A 19,577-nucleotide genomic window follows, 5' to 3' on the forward strand; every position below is an offset into this window, starting at 1 on the left:
GTAGTGGTCCTGCATCGCCATTCCATCATTTCAAGGGGTTCACAACTCAATACCGGTTAAATTGTTTGTATATTCACCAGCTTGCATCAATCTTGATCCGTTATCGAATCACTCGTCACCTATTGTATTGTATTGTATTGTATTACCTTCATGGACAATCCACGCGGGGCGTGGCGATTACAGTCCATTTAATCTACCATCCTATATCTCGCCATCACCGTCACTCACGTCACCCCGTCACCGTCACACGCGTCACTCTCTCAGGACACCCAATCGCATCACGGCGACACCTCTCAATATAAACAAACCACCCGGACCGCTGCTGAGGGCGTAGTAACACGTCCCCGGCGTGTTCGCGGTACACAGACGACACAGAGACGGTCTCGGCCGGGGACCGGGCGGGCTACCACCGGCAACTCCCGCCGCCGCCGCCGCCGCCCGACCGGTGACGTCACCACATGTGATGACGTCACTTGAGATGGGGTGTTGTGATGGGAGCCGGCTGCGGCACCAGTGTGGTCCATCATGGGGTTGAGTAGAAAGAGGACATTTTTGTCGGATGGACGATCAGTAAAATCCATTTTCGGAGACAACTGTTAAACTTGAATCATAAATCCTCGTTCGTTACATAAAGCCTCGCAAAATACATCGATAAAACTATTTTATTCATGATCCACTTACGCAGATCCGAATATCGGCCTACCGTATATGCATATTGCAAATTCTATCATCTCCCTCCCTCGTTAGGTGCGTTCCGAAGTGCAGCCGGACTGAGTTTCGCCCATGAACCCCACCGTGCACCCGACCGTCTGCCCTTCACCCCCCCCCCTTGTCGGGGGCCAGGTGGCAGGCGGCGGCGCGTGCCGGTAAGGGGGGATGCGGGCACCCCCCCCCCCTCCTGGGTCGGCGGGGGAGCCTGGGTCAACACGTCAGCGAGGGGATGGAAGGGAAGGGGAGGGAGGACCGCCTCCGCCGCCCCGGGCGGTCAGCTGATGGAGTTAGTCAGCTGATGATGGAGGACTACATACGGGGGAGAGACGGGACGGGAGCGCGAGGGAGAGATAAAGAAGGGCAGACAGCAAGCCAGATGGACGGGGAGACAGAAAAGACAGCAAGACAGACCATCAATGCTTAGTTGCTGCTACTGCTGCATTCGGCAAACCGCATAACCGGTGACCACCCAGAAAATCTTTATTTCCCCGTAACTGTGCCTTCCGCGCGCCACAATGCGTGCCGCGTCATTTATGTAACCGAGCAGCGCGTCGACCCTCCCCGGCTCGGCGCTGGGCGCGGGGAACCACCGGTTCCGGTCGACCGACGGCGTTCGTCGACACCGACGGCTCCCAGACGACGCCAAACGATCGTCGCAGCCGACGCCCTGATTGAGCGGAAATTGCGCCGAGCGAACGGGACACGGAGCGCGGCCGACTGCACCGCGACTTCGTGTAGACCTGAGAGGGAGGGCGTACCTTTCTGGGGCGTCTGGATAAAGCGGGCCGTCCGCCCGGCCAGGCCGGCGGACGGCGGGACTCGATTACGGTTTCTTCCCAGCTGCCTCTGATGGTAATGCGGGTCTTGCGTGCGCCGCGGGGGCTCTTTTTTTACCGGCCCAACCGGAGGTCGGTCGTCGGACAGAGGGGAGGTCTGAGTGCGGCTGTACTGAATGCACTGCGGGCGGGCAGGTATTGGTGAGTGCTGAGGGGATGGAGAACTCGGATATGACAGTCACTGGTCACCACCTGCGATGTGGTCGATAAAAGCAGGTTGGCCCTACATACAAGCTGGGTAGTTAAGCTGACCTCACGATCACCAATTCCGGCCCTGGTTCACGTCGCAGGGGTAGCGTATCGCTCGCTTCTCATCCCACATCTCCCTCTTTCCCATCCTCCCCACTACGTCCCTCTCTCGCCCTCCTCCACCACCTCTCACCAGGGCAGAGGAATGCGCCAGGTATTCCTCGCCTCCAGCTGGGACCACGTCCCTCGCCGGCCGGCCGGTCCCATGCAGTTCAGACTCCACACAGGCGCCACACACACACTGAAGACCCTGATTGTGTAGACGGTTTACCCTCCTGCATGCAACCGAATGCACGACTAATTATCCTGACTTCCTGCAGCCAATTTACAGAGAAATTACCTCTGTTCATTCTGTACACGGGGCGGCAGTTTCATTTAGTGCCCTTCCGGCCCCGTCCGCTGCCAACGACGGCGGCTCTGCAGGACTGGGGGCGTTCTCTAGGCTTTTCCGTGGGCCCTACAGGGCCGCGACTACCTGCCTGAGCCCTTCCATGAGCCCTCCAGGGCTGTGACATCCTGTCTGCTGGCCATTCCCTGGGCCCTACATTGGGTCGCGACGTCCTCCCTGGGCCCTTCCTTGGGCCCTGCAGGGTCGCGACGTCCTCTATGGGCCCTTCCTTGGGCCCTGCAGGGTCGAGACGTCCTTTCAGGGTCCTTTCCTGGGCCCTGCAGGTTCGCGACATCCTGTCTGGGCCCTTCCCTGGGCCCTGCCGCCGGCGCCACCCCCGACCGCAGAGTCATTGGTGCGCTGATTGCCACCGTTTGCGGCCGGCCGCTGCGGCAAGGCCATCGTCCACGGTTCGGTGGACCCGCGGTGTGACCAACCGTGACAGCCTGCTAATAGACGGGTCACGCACCGGGCTGTCGTCCAACCACAGCGGGATCACGGATCACTGAGACTCGCAACAACGGATCACGGCGGCTCAGACTGGGGACAGATCACGGTGGATCCTACAAGACCTGAATCATAGCACCTCGGCTGTGGGAATCCCAGGATTACAGACCAGAGTCATCATGCCGAAGATCTGGAGATCATCACACATCAGTGCATACTATATGCTGGATGTATCACTGAATCTGGGCGTATATATCACCTCAGCTGGCTGACTTACTGAACCTTCACGGGCTAAATCACTGCGACGCCGTTCACGAGCAGGCTGTTGTGTTCCTTGTTCCCGTGCTCCGTCTCCGCTGTGTTCCGTGTTCTCCATGCTCTGCTATGTCCTGTGCTGCCCGTCCGCGTGATGCCGCCCGCGGCCGACCCGTCCCGTCGTCATGTCCAGTGGTGTCGCGATCGAAATCGGACGGGTTGACCCGCTGTGGAGGCGTGCTGGCGTGTCACAAAACTGGTTCAGCCAGCTAAAAACACACCGCTGACCGCTACCGTGCTGAAGATGGCGTGACGGCCACGGTGACGTCATTAGGGACCAGACGCCGTCAGTCCCCTCCCCCGGACAAAGGACATACCTACTCCGAGATACATACGAGAAGAGTAAAACAATTAGCGTGTGTGAAAGACGGTAAATTAGCGCAGACATGCCATTTAGATTCATTTAATTGTTCGGGACATGCCGTTAAAATGTCATGCATGTTTGCTTTGGAAAGAGGGACGGTCGTAAGGGGACCGTGTGACACAAAGTTACACCCAAACGAAAACATTTACACTTGCCGTCACAGATTTAGTTTGAGTAGTGTACGAGGTCGTCCAAGCGGTGTATGAAGGGTAGGCTCTGCGGCATTCGGGGCATATTTTTGTGGCGGTTGTGACGCTTAATTGTGGCGGCCCCAGGCTCTCTCCCTCTCACGGTCCCTCCCTCTCTTCCTCTCCTCACGGGTCCTCATGGGGCGGCACCCCGTGGGTCGGGTTCGGCGCCGGATACCGGCCGCTCAGTCTCCCTCGGTGCTCGTTTCCAGAGCTTCCGGCGACGGCAGGGGTAGACCAACAGACGAACCGATGGGGAGAGGCGCGGCCCTCCGTGGAGAGGGTGAATGCCGCCACAATCCCCTGGCATGGCTGCTATGTGGAGCGCTTGGGACTGCGGTTACACACCCATGGCCATTGTCCAGCCGTTCCGTCTAAGACTAGCAGACGTGGAACTATAACCGAACGAACAGGAAACGCCCCATAGCGTCATATGCTGACGGATATGGGACCATGGGAAGGACTCGGCTGGACAGGAGTGTGCTATGTAGATGTCGACTGACGCCCACAGGAAATGTGTTGTCATTACCGAGTGTTTTTTCGTCCTGAATTCAAGTACCGCCTGTCGCGGTGGACCGACCGACATGCCGCCGCCGTGTTTTGGTATGCGGGCCGGCTGTCGAACCTCTGTGCCGCTGTGGGGGCTGTCCACCGCCGCTAACTTCCACAGTGGAGCAGTTACGTCAGCAGTGTCTGTTCTCGTCAGCCCGCTGTCACGGTACTCAGGGGAGAACTTTTCACCGTCTGGAGGTGTTGATATTCTGTCCATCAGTCCGGCAGTTAGAGGTGGTCACTGATGTGAACGGTTCGACCGAGCACTTTGAGAAACGTCGAGGCACACATTCTTTCGGCTTGTCTCACCTGAGTCAGCAGTCGAGTCAACTGCATCAATGGCTGAGCGCCTTATCGATTAGTGTTGCTGTGCATTCAGTACACATGTGTCAGATGGCTAGTGGTTCGCTGACTTTGTGTTGGCAAGTGGTAAAGTATGTGGAAAGATCGCAACACCTTCCTCTTATCCATTCCTCCATACTCTCTCTCTCTCTTTCTCTCTCTCTCTCTCTCTCTCTCTCTCTCTCTCTCTCTCTCTGTCTCTCTCTCTCTCTCTCTCTCTCTCTCTCTCTCTCTCTCTCTCTCTCTCTCTCTCTCTCTCTCTCTCTCTCTCTTTCTCCACCTCCGGCCTAGCCCGCTCATCGGATACCGGAGCACTCTTACCCCGACCTGGAATGGCGCCCCGGCGCGCTGTGGCTGTACCCATCCCATCCGTCGCCGGTGAGCGGCCCACCGAGCACCCTCCACAGCCCACCTCTCCACTCCACTCCACTTGGATCCACTCCACTTCGTACCGGCGTGGCTGGGACGGGCCCGACCCGACCCGAGCCGCCGCCTCGCCGCTCCAAGCCGCACGCGGTATCCCGCCGCCGCCGCCTCCGCCGCCGCCGCCGCCGCCGCCGCCGCCGCGCCGCACTATGGTTGGAAACGGCCTCACGGATGGCCGGGGGTCAACGCGAAAAAATGTTTTGCCCATAACTTGTTAATGCGTAGACCGACTGCGATGAAACTTTGCATAGGTATACCAGTGTCTTTCGTGCATCATACAGTAACTCAGAAATGACGAGGTCACGTCACGTCACGCGTGTGTGACGTCATCATTGCAAGTATGTTATAAGTCGCCTATGTCTTTCGTTATGTTATCGATATCGCGAGGCATTTTGAACATGTTTTGAATACTGCTATTACTGAATGGATATTGTTGTTATGCTTTAGGGCAAGACATATCAACGTAGTGACGCACAGTGTCTTACTATTGGTCATAAACGGTCAAAAATTTGGAGAAAGAGTATTTATGATTTTTTTTTTAGATTGGGCAAAAAAGTAAGAAATAAAATGACGATCAAATGACAAAACATGCGTCAGATTAACCCGGCAGTTGCTGGGGTATTTCCCCATCCGCCGTTTGCCCGGGGGGGGGGGGCGTTCAACGCCCCCAGCCGATAACTCGCGAACAAATAGGCGCAGCGAAGCGCACGAGGCGCGGCAAACGAAAGAAGAACGCGACGAGACGATTCACATGAATACTTTAAAGTTGAATTTCGAGGTCACAGGTCGGGTCAAGGTCAGGTCAAACACTTGAAATCGGGTTTTCAGTAGCATGGACTTTAGAACCTCGCAATCGGTGCCTCGCGTTTCGCGTTTCGATTATATCGTCATCAGTTGGTCCTAAATAAATTCAGTCATCAGTTGGTCCTAAACAATCTGTCACAACTGTCACAACCCTTCATATAAGTGCTAAAAGAGTGTCAGATCAATGTAGGGGTCAGTCAAACATAGGCCACTGGCCAGGGTCAAAGTCAGGTCAATCAGGTAAGCACATAACCCCGAAAATTAAAACTGGTACCTATTCGCAGCCCATGCATGACACATGTTTTATGGGTACTTTTGGGCGTAGAACACGATGGTGACATTCATTTTATCATACGAGTACGTAGCTGGTTGAAAAAAGATCAATTTCAGAAATGCATGCATCATGGTCGTGAAGTAGTCACGAGAAATTGCCAACATTCAGTTCAAGATTTTGGGAAATGTAGAACGATGATCAAAAACCATAGATAGCCATTTGATTTGCCATGGTATTGGCAGTGTAATGGCGTTTACAGCATGTCTGTATGTCTGCTCTGTCGGTGGATATCCATATCCATACTCCAGGATATCCATACACGTTTGCACGATATCCATACTCCAGGTGCAGCGGCGAGCAGTTACTTCTTACGAGGGGTGCGGAGTCGAAGTCAGAGTCGGAGTCAGAGTCGGAGTCGGAGCCAGAGTCGCCCAGAGTCGTGGCAACGAGCCAGGAGTCGGAGTCGGAGTCGGGGTCGGTCAGGAGCCCGCAGTGGAAGTCGGAGTCGGTCCGAATCGGAACAGCTCCATCACGACTCCGAAACACTGGCAGGGGTCCGGAGTCGGAGACAGAGTCGGCCGGAGTCATGGCAACGAGTCAGGAGTCGGAGTCGTAGTCGGAGTCGGATTTGGCTCCACCACGACTCCGCAACCCTGCTTCTTACCATCATTTATAAGGATAAGCGATTGCAAGACTGACGAGCCGACCTGGTGCTAACGAAGCGACGGGTAGGTACGCCTCGGGAGATGAAGCTTCACGGACGATTTTGCGCACAAGTGCGCAGTCTGCTTTTACGTTCCCCTTACGCAGAATTGAACAGAGACTTATTCTGCCAAAAAGCTCAATGGAGGTCGATGGAGAACTTTTTGTATGTCCAATGAAACATAAACGTAATTTTGCAAATATTGCTGTGGTGACACTGCAAACAGAATGCAATGCCGTTCCTGATTTTGAACACGCATGGGAAAAAGAGTCACTCCACTCGATAGCCAACATAACAAGGATTATTTTGATATATAATAATCCAGTTTTACAACGTCATGGAGGTACTCCACATGCTATCACCAGCGCGGTTGTTTAAACCTTTGACGGCGCACCAAAAAAGCCACTCTCAGAAACTCCCGATTCCACGTACAATAATGGAGACTAAATGCGCAACTAAATAATTTTTTCTGCCCAATTCAAAACATTTCATCAATTTCCAACAGAATGACACCCCAAATATACATATATTCCGAGATTGCCCACGGCCATCCGTGAGGCCGTTTCCAACCATAGTGCGCCGGTCAGATACCATCTCCCATACCGCCGCCGCGTCCGGCGAGCATTACCATGCGTTTATTTGTTGTTAGTCGGCTGGAATTAATTCGCCGGCGCCGGCGGCTCCAGTCGTCAGCAGGCACGCCCGATCCTATCACGCGCTGTTGTTACACCGCGGCGATGACGCGTGACGCGTGACGCGTGACGCTATCGGTGCGCATCTGACAGCTTCGTGACGCATGCGGCGCGCCCGTGACGCCGCCGGTGGCCGCGCAGTGTGACGGTGACGGCGACTGGCTCTGCTGGGGAGAAACGGAGCGCCTCAAAGCCGTCTTGATGTCGCTGCCGACTTGGGGACCGCGGGGGGGGGGCACGTGCGCACCAGCTGGTGCCGCCGGCGATACTCCATCACTGACGACAAACGGAGGCGCGCCGCGCTCGTCTCCCGTGCGCCGCCAGACGCCGCACCGCCGCCGCTGCAGCGCAAGATGAGTGGGACGCGTGCGGTTTCCGACAGAAGACTGTCGCTCTGGATAGGTTTACACGCAAACGCTGTCGAGACGCAGCGTGGTGCTGATATGTCAGGTTTATTGTGGGTTCTTTTTCAAAGGGGAGAAAACGGACCTTTTGTTTGACTTTCGCTGCCATAATTTTCTTTTTTTAACCTATCGCAAAAATATCGGTCGTTGGTTATTATTCGATAATTACGTATTTAAGAGGATTGCTAGATAGTTACAAATAAATATGCTTGTGAATTTTAGGTTGTCAGTTCAGTTCGTTCCATTCTCCATCAACCACTTATGGAATGTTGAGCGCGCCGGAAGGGCAGCCGTGGGCCCCTGGCGGTGGGCTCTCCACCTCCAGAGCGGCGGCTCCTCCAGCCCCAACACACAGATTTCCACACCGTGCGGCTCTTCTCTACCGGGGCACACCGGCCGGCCGGTTCGCGCTTCGACAAACACCGTCGCCGGCCCATTTCTCGAGCACAAAGCGCGTCCGAGGCGCCCATTGACGACACCCGGTCCTCAGCGGTCCCCGGCGGTCCTCGGTGGTCTCTCATTGGTCCCGGTCGGTCTCCGGGCCGGTCCGAGTGCCCTGATACCGGAGAGGTTCAGCCGGGATCGAGCGACGCGAACCGCTCGGACCTGCCCGCGCGCACGGCCGATTTGTAAGCAGGAATCTGGTGTCGAAGGTCACGCTTTGTGCCGCTCCGGACCGAGGCGGGGTCAGGCCGGCCAGGTCCGCGCCCGCCGCCTTAGAAAGAAACGGGCCAGGGGCTATTGAACTCAGCTGGACCGTTTTGTGGTTTAGGACAACGCGAGCGGACGTTTCAGGGCCCTGGAGGTCACTGTATGCCTGAAGTTACAATCTCTGACATTTCCCTGTACATTCTCTTTCATCAGAGCATTCTGGTATTTCGAATACGTCAGGTCGCACACATAAACCCTCCGTCCTTTTCAGGCGCACTTTGGTAATTTGAAGTGCGCTGATTACAGCCGTGCACTAATTCGAGCGGGGCCTCGTATAGGTGCCCGCCTGCTGACGGGCCATAGGTCAGGGGGCGGTTTTTCCGCGCGTAGCCGGGTGTGGCGTTCGGCGGCGCACTGCGCCGCAACTGTATACAGCCGGTCTAATCAGCCGTAATGAAACTGACGCTCGGCCGCGGATGTGCCCGGTATAGTTCTGCACGGCTGCAATTTTCCACAGCCTAGCCGCCCCGCAGCCGTGGCTCCACAGCCACAGCCGCCCACAGCCGTGGCAAACTGTGGGCAGCCAGCCGTCAGCCGGCCGTGGATACTTTCAATGAAATGCAACCAAATAGTATATAATAAGCTCTTTTTAGTTGAAACATATAGCCAAAAGCACATTGCAATGGGCTATAGATTCTCAAACTCATGAAGCATCATAGGTTATGTGGTTGTGTATCTGGCTTTAGGCCGAAGGCCTGAAGCCTGATGCGCATCGCATGCCTACACAAGCCCTTGCAAGGGGTTAAGAAAGATGGGTAGGTAGGTACCTACATCAACAGAAAACAAACAACGAACCAGAATAGAAGCACTAGCAGTGTAGACATCTAATGCCAAATCCTGAAGCATGTTTGTGGGACAGAACAACAGACCCTGATGCTTTTCATTATTATCAATGTTAGGTATGGAAAATGAACTGAAGTTGATGGACTGTCAAACAGTGATTGTCTAGTCAAAACTCTTCCTTCTTTCTTACCTCGCATATTTTCTGGGGTGTGATATGCCAGGCTTGAAGCACCCTTTTGAGCAAGTCTCAAACTAATTGATATGCAAGGCATCAAAACACTAGTGAGCATCCAAGAAAGAAAAACATTCATCTATTTTGATTTTTCCAAATAATGATCTTCGCTCAAATCCCCAAGGACGTGCGAGCCACAATTGCCTCTTTCAATCAAAAATTATACTTGAGTTTTTAATGACGTCAATAGCAAAGAAGTAGCAATAAATTGTTTTGTGTCACTATAAACAGCCATAAAAATTAAAATTGATAAATAATAATGCTATATAGTTAAAAAGTTGCTCTTAAACAAAGATTTATCATCAAATTTTAACATTTTTAGAAGAAGACGTCATTTTATTAGTAAAGTCAACAGCTCGCGTAAGAAATATTGTGTTCAGGGATCTCACCGTCATGTGAATTACGTGCTCAGGGTTTTCACCATCATGTGAATTAACCGTAAGTAAGGTTCATGCTCACTTATAATCTAATTCCATTGGCTTCTTTGATCAGCATTTTCTGTAAGCGGTCACTCACACACCAGTTAGAACATAAAGCGCCAGTTTTATATTATGTAATTGGACTTGCCAAATGCCGAAAAACCAGAAATACATCTACGAGTTATTTTAGATAATATTTTATGAAGCCTTTACCTAGGCGTGATTTCTTTTTCTATTAACTGAAAGAATTACTGAACGCTGGTCTTCAATAGCTGTAAGGTGCTCTCCTAATGACCAGGTGAGATTGATTTGATAGGGATGTGACAATGCAACATGTTGCATTTTCTGAAACTGTCAAGCTTTTGATGATGAAGGAACAATTGGTACCTATAATTAGTATTCTGTACCAGAGTGCAAACTTTCCTACAGCAAATGGTAAAACCATTACAGGTTTTCAAAGGCTTCACCACTTTCAATGTTGCTGGGCATCCTTTGCATGATTTTTACAGGCTAGACTGCTTATCAGAATGTAAGATTAAGGATTTAGAATTTTATATTTGAGTACTTAAGATTGAGCCTGAAATCTCACAGCCGTGGCCACAGCCGTAGCCGTGATCTTGGAGATATTTGCAGCCGCCCCGGCCCACAGCCGTGGGGCTGCAGCCAGCCGCGGCTGCAGCCGGCCGGTGCAGACCTCTAGTGCCCGGGCCCAGGGCATGCATATTTCATCACATCACAGCCAGTGCTTAACGAAATTAGCCGCCGCAGGTGTTGGAGCGGCGGTCACCGTGCGTGGACGCCCCATCCCCCCGCTGGACAGTCGGTATCGACACTGAGGCGCCGACCGACGGCGGACGGTCCGGCGCAGTGGGCGAGCTGCGGGAGAGCTGCCCCGGGCTCAGAGCTGAGGCAGCTCTGTCCCGGAGCTGGGGCAGCTCTGTCCGGCCGCCACCGCCCACCCCGGGGCCCGTAATGGCGCCCGCTCAGATAAATCAGACGGTTTACACCCCTGAGATTACACGGCGGCCGGTCACGCCGGCCGAAATCGATGCCGGTTTGTTATAACCCCTGATAAGGGAGCCTCTGGGGAGCGGCGACTCCCACGCGCGACGATAAGGGGTGCATATATTCAGTAATGAATACCGTCATTCTCCGGCAAAATGTGGTTTCATCACGTGCTTCTTTCTTCCTTCAAAAGCGGTACGTCCTTAATTGCATTACGGCGCTCTTGTTGGAAGTTTGAAAAACAGTCGGCACATTTTGCGACTTTCTGGGTATTTTTCACTTCTAATTAGTGCGACGGCGGGAATCTGACGACATTATCAGCTGATGAGGCTCTCTTTTGAAGTCGGCCTTCTCTTTGTCCTGCGCTAGACGAGCCGCATGCTGAGGACCGTGGAGGGCTTTGGTTGGTTTTGGGATCAATATCAGCAGGGTGTTGCACACTGCCCAGTACAGACAACATCCTAGCAGCTCCGTAGCTATGCCCTCCTTTCTTTCACTGCGAGACCTCCCCAAAATACAACAGACCACATGACACACATCTGTGTGAGAGGGATGATTTCCAAGCTGCTACAACGTCTTCCAACACACCACCCTCCCCCTCTGTCAGACAGGCCCCAAAGCACACCGACCCAGAGAGCACACACATGTGTCAGATAAGGGTCGGGTTCCAAGCTGTTGGAGGTCCCTGCAGTTTAGACGGAGCACAGGAGCGAATGGCGTCAGGGTGGCGAGTGATTCCGGGCGTCCGTCACAGGGACAGGCGGGAGACAGCCGCGAATTTATACACTCCGCCGCGCCAGCCAGACCGGGTGGCTTCAAAGAGCGGTAGGACACGAGTAATTCGCCTCCCAGCTGAGTTATGTTTGTCACACCAGCTTTTTATACACAGCGAACGACCCGTCACATTATTAATTATCCTGGTTTAATTTTATTTTCTCGACTTGGCAGGGAATCCCTATTGCGACGAATTCCATCCCCGTGGCCTACTTCGACCCATTTTTTGTGCTATTTAAGAAATCCCTCGTCAGCTGCTGGATTCCTCTCTGCCATGGCTTGACGAGTGCACCAGGCTCATCGTCATCCCGACTCCCTTCCCGGAAACCCGAGTACTTCTCTCGTTCCAGCCACAATGAAATGTAATATTAAACTGAAACACGGAAATAACGTAGCGAACCAGTGGTTTGAGACGTGATCCACGACTGACAATGGCCCCTTACTCAGAGAGGCTCCTCGGGCTGATATCTTTCGCTCGGCCATATTTCGTGATGCTCTCGCCTGAAATTGGACAGTGGAAGTGTCGTCGTCGTCAGAAACTCATTGCAAATTATGTCTGCAATCTGACGCGTTTGGACATTGCTTTCCTTGATGCCAGAGTGCCATGAATCAATCTGACTGCGCTGAATTTCGGTTGAGAGAGGGCGCGGCTCCGCCGTCCTGCCGAAGTTGCACAATGCTCCAAAGGTTAACGTTCGCAATCAAAGCTGCCACTTTCTCACTTTAGAAATCCCGCCCCCGAGTTTCACGACTCTGTTCGCCGAATCACGAACGCTGTCATGTCGTGCTGCCATTCGGCCACTGACGTCACGATCTGAAAGCTGTTTGTGCGGCAGCTGTGGTGGTTGAACACGCTACACTCTACGGCACTCGGAAGGACAATGCCACAAAACGGACACTCCGAGGACAATTTAATGCGGTCCTTTATGAAGCTCTGCACGAATCACGGAGACGGATGGCTGTTTTCGCGGGTGACCGAGAACAAATGCCGCGCATTGGAGCGAAAGGTTCCAGCTCAATGGCCCAGAGCACGTCACCGCCGGCTCCCCCTCTCTCTCTCTCTCGCTCTCTCTCTCTCTCTCTCTCTCTCTCTCTCTCTCTCTCTCTCTCTCTCTCTCTCTCTCTCTCTCTCTCTCTCTCTCTCTCTCTCTTCTCTCCTCATCTCTGCTTTCTGCCGCCTCCATCGCCAGAACCATTGTCACGCGCGACGAATCCCCGCATTGTCCCTGCCGACCCGTCCCACGCACCTCTCTGCCCACCGACTCTGGGAGAGAATGCGTGGCGGTGGCGATGACGATGACGGCGGCGGTGGCGGTTCGACAGTTCACCGACTTCAGGTCACGGGGCAATATCCGCGTGGGCGGTACGAGGACTGGGCCGGGAGGGAAAGTTCCCGGCCAGGACAATGCACAGTGATGCAAATGGGGTTCACGAGTGGCCATAAATACCCAAAAGTCAAGTTTACCAAATTGAGTTAATTGCGATATGGCCGAGTAGACAAATGTTTGGGGCATCTGAAATCACATGGTTTTCATGTTTTTGTCAAAACCGGCCTCGTGTATAATCGTCAGAAGTCGTGACATTTTCTAGGTCGTAAAATGACGGTCAGACACTCGCAAGTTCAAACGCCGCTGGTTTGCGTTCATTTAGTACAAATTGAAAAAATTATGCATGGGAATGATCCCCAAAGCCTTTTGCTTCTAATGCCGGGTCACAAAAAGCCGTATCTCATTCGCTTTGGCGGTAATCTGACTATTTATCATCATGTTGCAATCGCAGTTTTTTACTAAGAAAAAAATGCTTTCGTTTCACCTACAGCACTTAACACAGTGTGTGCCCGTTAGTCCACCATAACATAGCCTTCCCTTATCATTTCTGAGTCGCATCGTGAAAGAATTAAGGCGCTAGCACAGGGCTGACCGGCGCTACAGAGGTTTTTGTCCGGGCGGTCGGGTGCCGCAGTGGGCGCGCAGTGGGCGCGCAGTGGGCGAGTGGGTGCCGCCGCGCGGCGTCCGGGCGGCGCGGCGGCGCGGCCGCCCGGGCCGCCCGCTGCGCCGCGGCACCCGACTGTGCCGGACGAAAACTTCTGTAGCGCCAGTCAGCCCTGTGCTAGCGCCTTAATTCTTTCACGATGCGACTCAGAAATGATTAGGGAATGCTATGATATGGTGCACTAACGGGCACACACTGTGTGAAGTGCTGTAGGTGAATTGAAAGCAAATATTTTTGGTAAAAAACTGCGGTTGCAACATGATTACAAATAGTTAACTCACCGTCAAACCAAAATAGATACGGCTTTTTATGACGTGGCATTAGAAGCAGCAGGTTTCGGGGATCATTTTCATGTATAATTTTTGCAGTTTGTATGACATGCACGCACGCTAGCGGCACTTGAATTTCAAGTACCTGACAGTCATTTTTACGACATCGAAAATGTCTCGACTTCTGACAATCCTACACGAGGCCGGTTTTGACAAAAACATTAAAATCATACTTTTTCAGACACCCCAAACATTTGCCTGACTGACCATATTACAATTTATTCGATTAAGTGAACTTGAATTTTGGGCCTTTTTCGTATTTATGGCCACTCGTGAACCCCATTTGCATCACTGTGCAATGGTACAGAACCAGAGTTCGGCTTGCAGCGAAGTGTAGCGAATTCCGAGGTAGGTATTTAGGTGCCTTTGCGCAGTTGCGCTGCAAGTCAAAACCTAAACAATGCTGCAAAATAGAGGAGCACTTGCCCTCTCATTTCGCTTCAATGTCAAAGGCGAGCTGTAGATGTGCTGATAATATTCCCCTCGAGTATATATTTCTTAAATGAAGTGCTGTTATACACCTAGACGGTATACGCCTCCGCTGCGTCACATCAGGCCTCCAGTAGCCATCAATGTCATGGCGCCTCATCACGCCGCCCGGGTGGCGCGTCACCACCGTCTCTGTCGGCTGTTTGGCGCTGCTATTGTCACACGATGACGCTTTGTCTGGACACATCGTCAGCTGCGGCTCCCATCAGCTCCGAAGTCGAGTCGGCGCGACGGCGACATCTGTGGCGCAGCGGCGGCGGTCGTAACGCGTCGTGTTTGTGCAAGAACCGTCACGAGCCCTCACTGACTGGCCATCAGTGCTGCGGAGAAGCTTCGTCTATCGAAGTGTCGGGACCGGCGGCTTTGTCACGCCGGACACTGTCGGTGGCAGCCAAGGCCGGGCGTGGCACGACAGCAGCTGAATCAACAGCAACACCGCCGCCTTTTGTTCCGTGACTTGTGCCTGTGTGGGTCGTGGACTCGTGGAGTGGGCTGGATAAGGCCTCGGGCGCCGTTAGGGCTCACACGAACGGCCCCGCTTGCCTTCTGTTTGGGTGACGCGCAACGTGCATCGTCAAACAACTTGTTGCACGGAATTCATTTCTGAGTTAACCTCTTTCGATTCTTGTTAGCGTGTCAGCTTCCCCGTGTCTAGCTGCGCACACAGGCGCGCTATTGAGCTGGTCCTGTCTCGTTCCGGTGAACGGAGGGAGGGTAAACACGATCCCTCGTTCACCGTACGAGGAACGAGCGCTCGCTGGTGTCCGCTGACCTCTCCTACCCACCGCTGCACCGCGCTGACCGACGTTCGTCTGGGCTTTCTCTCGTGGCGCCAGAGACGTGACCCGCCCCGTTCTCCCTTCACACTGGCATTCTGAGTCTCACCTAGCCGACGTTTGGACGACCCATCCCGCGCCATTCCGTGCTTCTGTGCGTCTCCCTCAGGGTCCATTCCAGATCTTCGGGTTACAGCTTCCATTGGTTCGGTCCGAATGTGCGGTCCCGGTCCGTATCCTCACGATCCAGTTTCGTAATCCCGTGGTGCGGTCCATGTATTGCCACGGTCCACGTATTCTCGCAGTACTGCTCGGTGTCGTGTTGTGATCAGAGGGTCCCAGGTCCTCCTGCCCTCCGATCGTGACCCCGTGGGCTCGGCTACCGCCACTCTAATGGAGCGGTAATTACAATAACCACAGCGGCGCCCTGGGCGGGTCGCGGCGGACCGCGCGCCGCCTAACGACCGCCACCGCTAATTCCGCTTACAAACGACCCGCCGGAGGGCGCTAGCGGCGAATGACCCGCGGCTCGACCGCCCAGCATCGGCGAGTCATGACCGGAACGTAACAACAACAATAGCACACCTGCAATACCAACCACGAAGCACAGAAACAGCGCGCGGCTCTCGCCTAGCTGCAGCTTTCGTGCTCCGTTGTTTTGTTTATGGTTGAGCCCCTCCCCTCCCCGGTCCCCGCTGGCTCGAAATGAGCGCCGACAGCTGTGACGTCATGTGCCGGCTAGAGCAACACGGTGTCAGCGTTATCAGCGTCACTGGCCGACGGATGAAGGGCCGGGCCCGCGGCGTGCCAGCGAGACGGCCGACCCGGTAGACCTCAGCACGGACGACGGACGAGGCTTCACGCCGGCGTCTGTCTACGTCCGAGGTATCAGTGATTAGACGGTTTTCTGTTCAGCAAGAGGTGATGAAGCAGTCAACATGAGCTAAATAATAGCACATTGCCAGCGATAGGGCAGAATCAACCTGTTCTCCAGTCACAGTCGGCCCGATGAGGGCTCACTGAATTGTCGCGTCTGACCGATGTATCCACCCCACCCCCGTCGTGGCGGCGCCCTGCTGACCACTGCACTGTGGTGGGAAGCCGTACATCGGTCTGGGAGCCATACAAGGCTCCGGTTAAACCGCCGGGAGGTACGCAGGGGTGGTGTTAGTGGTCAATGGTCAATGACCGATTATCTCCGAGGGGACCGTCTATAACGCTGGGCTCGGTGGCTCCGTCTCGCCGGCCTCACACTCTCAACTCACCCCACCCAACACCCGACGTCACCCAATACCCTCAACCTCACCCGAGAGTCCTCTGAGCTACCTCTGCCCCACACGAGCCGCCGCTGCACTCCCGAGGTCACTGGAGCCGACACAGATCGCCCGGGCGCCCAGCCGTGCCGCACTTACCCCATATGTCACCGGGGCTTACGGTGGCTTGTCGGGCTTATCGCGGCGTTGGTCGGATACGCCAGCTTCGTTTGTGTGTGCAGCTGCGCAGCGGATGCTCTGGGGTGACGTTGAAGGACGAGCAAGCAACGACGACGACGCCTCCCTGCCCTGGCCGGTCTTGCCGAGTTCCCCACCCCGCCTGTGACCTACCGTGACCCAGCCTTGTGACCCACCGTGACCTGCAGCCGCACCGAGCGCGTCACGGATCTCAGCGCTATGTTCGTGATCCGTCTCCGTCCGTGCCGCTCCGAGTACCCCGAGTGGACTACATGACCCGTGACCTGGGCAGCCGCTCCTCGAAGACAAGTCAGCTGAGCCTTTTGTGACGCTCGGCCGCCCAGCCAGCGTGCACCCGTGCACGGGCCGTGTGCACGGCTGGTGTGCACGTGCGCGGTGCACGGCCGTGGTGAGCTGAAGCGCGGTGTGTTATTACAAGAGCGGATGTGGTGGGCGACCGTACACTTTCCACCGGTCCACAGTGGAGTTCATCTCTTTAAAAAGTCGAGGAGAGAGGGGTCATTAGACGGCAGAGAGCCGCACAATGACCCGCTCCGTTTCACCGTGACCCGCGCTGAGCGCGACAGCGACCCGTGTCGACCGCACCGAACGGCCTCGTGACATGGTTCGTGTCTGGGACACATTACGGTCGACTGTCGTGATAGCGGGGGCGGGGCGGGGGGCGGGGCGGTCCTCGAGACCGGCTCACCCCTGACCTTTCCGGTCGGGCCGGCGCCCCCCCCCCCCCCCCCCCGGGGAGACGGATTGATGTCGCCGCCGACGCGAGAAGAGTCGGAGATGACACTCTGTGGTGGGTGGTATAGGAGCTGCTGATGGTATTGCAGGACCTTACCAATTTGTTATGCATGCAGCGGAATACGCCGTCATTTCCGGCGACATTCTGGCGTGTAATGTCACGGCGCTTAAACGCCCTTACAAGATCCGGGCCGTTGTTCCCGGGGTAATGGTAATCACTTTTGTTTTATGGATTTTCGAGTTATCCCTTCAAATGGTAGCACTGAGGTTTGGGACGACACCTCATTTTACTAGAATTACAATGAGATTAGTCAACGGAAACAACAGGATTTTACGCTATACTTCCCGCTGAAGCCGCTGAAACACGGAGGACAATGAGACATTTCACCGAAATGCATTTTCAAGAAGCGCCTCTGCCCTGATCCATGCGGCGTTTGTGGAAGTGCATCCACCCGTAATCTGTATACGGAGTCGGACCTTTGTACAATCACGCCCGGAGACGAGAAGCGCCCTGGAGGGACGGCGCTTTTCGTCCTGCCTGTCACCTGATCTCAATAGATCGGCCCACAAGCTCCCATGTCCAGCCGAAAACAAGAGCGTCCCGCCCTGCCGAGCCCCCGTCTAGGCGCTGAGCCGGGTGGGGCGGTGGGATTTCTCGGGTCGGGCGGTGGGATTCCTCCCAGACTCGGCGGGAGGACCGGTCGCTCGGACGGACTCCCCGCCGGGAAGACACGGACAACCGTGTCCTCTCACGGCCCGGCCCGGACACCAGGACAAAGGACGTCGCCCCGCGCCCAGGTCCAGTTCCCGACACATCCTGCCCCGGTCCGTCACGGTCCGGCCGTCCTCCGGCGCTCTGTCGACCAACTCCCGCTGCCTCGTGTCCTCCCTCTGTCCCAGAACGTGACGCCGACACCTTCTCCGTCTCGCCCTGTCTTACGTCCCGCCCCGTCCGGTCGAACCTTAGACCATCCGGTGCTAATGGCCTCGGTTCACCCTCCGCCGGGGTGTGAAATATGCGTGGTCATCTGGCCTCCTCACAGTCGCCCGATCTTCCCCCTTCGGCATTCTTTGTTCCCCGAAAAGCCCTCTTCACTCCCTCAAATAGATTATAGCCTGCAGCCTTTCACGCCTGTCTTCATGCTCTCAGTTCCGGTTAGCGAAACAGATGTGAGTTTTTCGAGTGATATGTCAACACAACCAGCAAAGAAACTGGAAACATCGAACACCATATCCGATCCGGCTGTGCCGCAGCCAGTGACCAAGGGAACGAACCGGTTTCCGACTCCTATCGCCACTGTGGTCAGATCAAGGGCGCGATGACGGAGTGTCCAGTGTCTCCCGATCACGACATCCGACATTCGCTCATCTTCAGACGGCAATTTTTCCAATCTGCTGTCATTTTGCACTGCAACTTGCAGCGCAATGAAACCTGAGCGGTGAGCAACAGAGGCCAGTTACAGGCAGACTGACCAGCGGATTTCAAAACCGATTTTCTCTGGAGAACGACTCCGAGGGACACTCTGGTCAGACTGATGTGGACGAAACCGAGCCAGGCCGGGTACTGGAGCGGCCGGCGTGGTTGACGGACCGATTCCAGTTGGTCCTGAGAGCCGACTCCATAACGTGGGGCGCTCGGGTGCGCTCAGACGGCGCGGTTCGGACAAAGAGAGGCCAAATGAGCGGAGTGGCATCGCTGGCCTCGCTGCTCCGCCGCTGGAGCGACCCTAGGCTGCTGGACCGCACATATGTCTCCCCAGAATAGAAGCTGGGTCAAGAGGGGCTGCTTGCGGTGATGCAGAGTGGAGGTCATCGGAGCAAATATGACCTGCAAAAAGTGCAACTTGACCCGATCCTCTCGCAATCTTGAACAATTATACCCTGATAAATATAAGTACAAAATGTACAACGCAGCTTACTTCTTACAGTAACTTTTTTCTGAAATGTCTAGGAATACATACATAAATGTGACCTTCGAAAACGATATAACCTGCTGTATCTCGATTCGCTACTGGCGACACAATCGTGCATAATCAGTCAGGTATTCATCTCGCATGTCCTTAGGTGTGCACTGGCGCGCTGAAAGGACATTGAGACGTCGATGCGTCGCGGGCTGGGTTCTGGGGCACATACCAAACCTTCACACCGAAAACTGGTAATGGGCA

General features: G+C 54.8%; 1 protein-coding gene across 2 annotated transcripts in view; it reads left to right on the forward strand.

The window, feature by feature from the left end:
• Nucleotides 1–19,577, forward strand: part of LOC122370275 (RNA-binding protein Musashi homolog Rbp6-like) — a 125,253-nt gene that overhangs the window by 4,656 nt on the left and 101,020 nt on the right. The window lies entirely within an intron of this gene.

The sequence above is a fragment of the Amphibalanus amphitrite genome, unplaced genomic scaffold, assembly GCF_019059575.1.
Source record: "Amphibalanus amphitrite isolate SeventyFive unplaced genomic scaffold, NRLGWU_Aamphi_draft 001117F_arrow, whole genome shotgun sequence".
Classification (NCBI taxonomy): domain Eukaryota; kingdom Metazoa; phylum Arthropoda; class Thecostraca; order Balanomorpha; family Balanidae; genus Amphibalanus; species Amphibalanus amphitrite.